Source organism: Octodon degus, unplaced genomic scaffold (assembly GCF_000260255.1).
Source record: "Octodon degus isolate 3935 unplaced genomic scaffold, OctDeg1.0 scaffold00002, whole genome shotgun sequence".
Lineage (NCBI taxonomy): Eukaryota > Metazoa > Chordata > Mammalia > Rodentia > Octodontidae > Octodon > Octodon degus.
Genome location: NW_004524578.1, coordinates 28,499,687 through 28,502,396, shown reverse-complemented (window position 1 = coordinate 28,502,396; position 2,710 = coordinate 28,499,687). Strand labels below are relative to the sequence as shown.

General features: G+C 43.1%; 1 protein-coding gene across 2 annotated transcripts in view; it reads right to left on the bottom strand.

The window, feature by feature from the left end:
* Dnajc17 (DnaJ heat shock protein family (Hsp40) member C17) overlaps window positions 1-2,710 on the bottom strand; it is a 63,259-nt gene that overhangs the window by 53,840 nt on the left and 6,709 nt on the right. The window lies entirely within an intron of this gene.

The following is a 2,710-nucleotide window of genomic DNA, read 5'->3' as shown; positions in this document are numbered from 1 at the left end:
AAGAAAGAAAGAAAGATAAAGTTTAACTTCTCCATGAACTCTAAGTGGGATGAGCAAATTGTTCCTTAAAGAGCCAGAAAATAAAATTTTTAGAGGGTCATATATGATCTTTGTCCCATATTCTTTATTTTACTTTATTTTATTTGTTTCACTGATGGATCACACTGAGAAACAAATGCCTGACTCATTTTTCCCCTGCTGCCTAAAGTGCAGTATGTGGCTCGGCCATCAGCTGTCTGCCCTTCTTTCTCGTCTCCTTTTGCTTCCCTTTGCACCCTTATGGACTGGGACAGCTTGCTTCAGGGTCCATTCTCCATCAGGAGTGCAGCCAGACAATAAGCATAATACTCATACTGTTGCCTTTTTTTTTTTTTTTTTTTTTTTGACCGCCTCAAGATTACTTCAGGGCATTTCTGGTTTGGTGGGAGTATCTGGGTTCAAACAACAGCATCCTGAGCCTGACTGCTTCACTTAAGCAGGCACTTAAACAACTGAGCTAATGGGCAGGCCCCCACCGTTACCTTTTTGAAAAAAGGAAAGAGGCTGGGCATAGTGGCCCATACCTGTAATCAGGAGGCTAAGGCAGGAGGATCCTGGAAAAGATCAAAGCCAGACTGGCCTATGTAGTGAGTTCAAGGCCAGCCAGAACTACATAGCAAGACCTCACCTCAAAAAAATCAAAAGGAAAAAAGAAGACAGAGGGTACTCTGGAATGACTAAAATCAGAAAGGGAAGGACCTAGGCCCATTATTGCATACCAACATTAACAGCAAGCTTTCAGCCTTGACCCTCACTGAACAGTCCTGAAAGCTGCTACACAAGCAGTGCTCCCCAGCCACTTCTTGAGCCCTGGGAGGGCTCTATCCTGATTCCCTTGTGCTGTAGTACAGGCTCCATTCAAATAAAGAGTCAGTTCATGTTCCTATATGCCTACTTCTCATTTATCTCCTGGGCATTGTGGGTCCAAAAGTCCTGTAAGTCTACTTGGGATTTTTATTCTAAGTAGTATGAACAGAGCAGTCCCCTACCTGAACAAAATAATAATAAAGAGCTATTAACACCAAACAGCTCCAGAAACCAGCAAGAGAGACCAACTTGTGGTAGAGTCAACGTACAGTGTCTAGGACAAGCTGCCACTGGAAGGCAGTGGAAGAGACCACCACCCATCGGATGACTGCTGATAGAAGCAGTGAGCAATAGCTGGCTGTGTCAAATGCTGGCAACCTGCACTAACTGGTGTCATCTGATGACATCAGGACTGTTGAAGAGCTGCACTTTGCCAATTCATGATTTGCATCTGAATTGTACAAAAGAACCCTAGGCTAATTGTCAGCATATTAATTCTATGTATAATCACATGGCAGCCGGGGAGATGGCTCAGTAGAATAAGTGCTTGCCTGGCAAGTGCAAGGCCCGGAGTTCAATCCCCAGTTCCACCAAAAAACAACAAAAAAAGCCTATTTAAGGTTAATTACATGGCAATTGCTGGACCACAAGGTAATAATTTTTGTTTAATTTTCTGAGAAATAACCTACCATTTTAACAGTAGCTATACGTAGGGGTATACAAATAGCTATATTGCTTTAGCCACGGGCAGTACACAAGGGTTCCAATTTCGCCACATCCTTGGTTTTGTTTCTTAATAGTTACCTATCCTGGGGCTGTGAAGTGGTCACTCATACTGACTTTGATATGCATTTACTTAATGACATTTGGTATACTTTCTTTGGAGAAGTGTCTTTCCAAGTTCTTTGTCCTTTTTTGTGGGGAGCAGTACCAGGGATCGAACTCAAGACCTTGCGCCAGGCAGGTATTTATGCCACTGAGCTATCTCCCTGAACCCTCTTTTTTTTTAAATGTATTTGGTTACGGGGTCTCACTACACAACTTGGACTCATAGTGATCCTCTTGTTTTCAGCCTCCTCAGTGCTGGGATTACAGGCATGCACCAACAAGCCCAGATTCCGCGTTGGCCCAGCGCATCCAGAGGGGTAGGGCCAGCACAGTGTACCACAGTGTGGTACGAGGGATCGAACCTGGTCCCTGTACTTACCTAAGCAGGTGCTTAGTCCACTGAGATATCTCACTGGCCCTTCAATTTTTATTTTTTTTATTTTATTTTATTTCTTTTTGTTTTGGCAGTACTGGGGATTGAACTCATGACCTTGAACTTGCTAGGCAAGCACTTATTCTGCTGAGCTATCTCCCCAGCCCCCTTTAATTTTTTAATTGAGTTATTTTTGTTATAGTCATTGAGTTTATTCACTAGTTACAGCTCTTTAAACATGTAAAAACACCATTCTGAGTGTCTGGGCCATGAAAAATAAAATTATCAATCATCTGACACCTGAAACCAGTTTTCCATAGACCTTTATTTCAAATTTAGGTAAATCAGGCCTAAGATAGGCAGCAACAGTCCTAAGTCTCCTACTTCTCAAGCCAAGTTGCTGCAATGGTCTTTGTAGTTGCTACTTCATTCATTCAGCAATAAGTCTTGCTGGGAATATGGTTCAGTGGTACAAGCACCTGCCTGGCAAGCACAAGGTCCTGAGTTCAAGTCCCAGTAGCAAAAAAAGAAAGAAAGAAAAGAAAAGCAAGTCTTATTGAGAGCTTACTACATGCCCGTTACCAGGTAAGAGGATGCTACAGAAGTGAATGGCGGGGCAGGCCCCCATGGCTCAGTAGAATAAGTGCTTGCCTGGCAAGCACA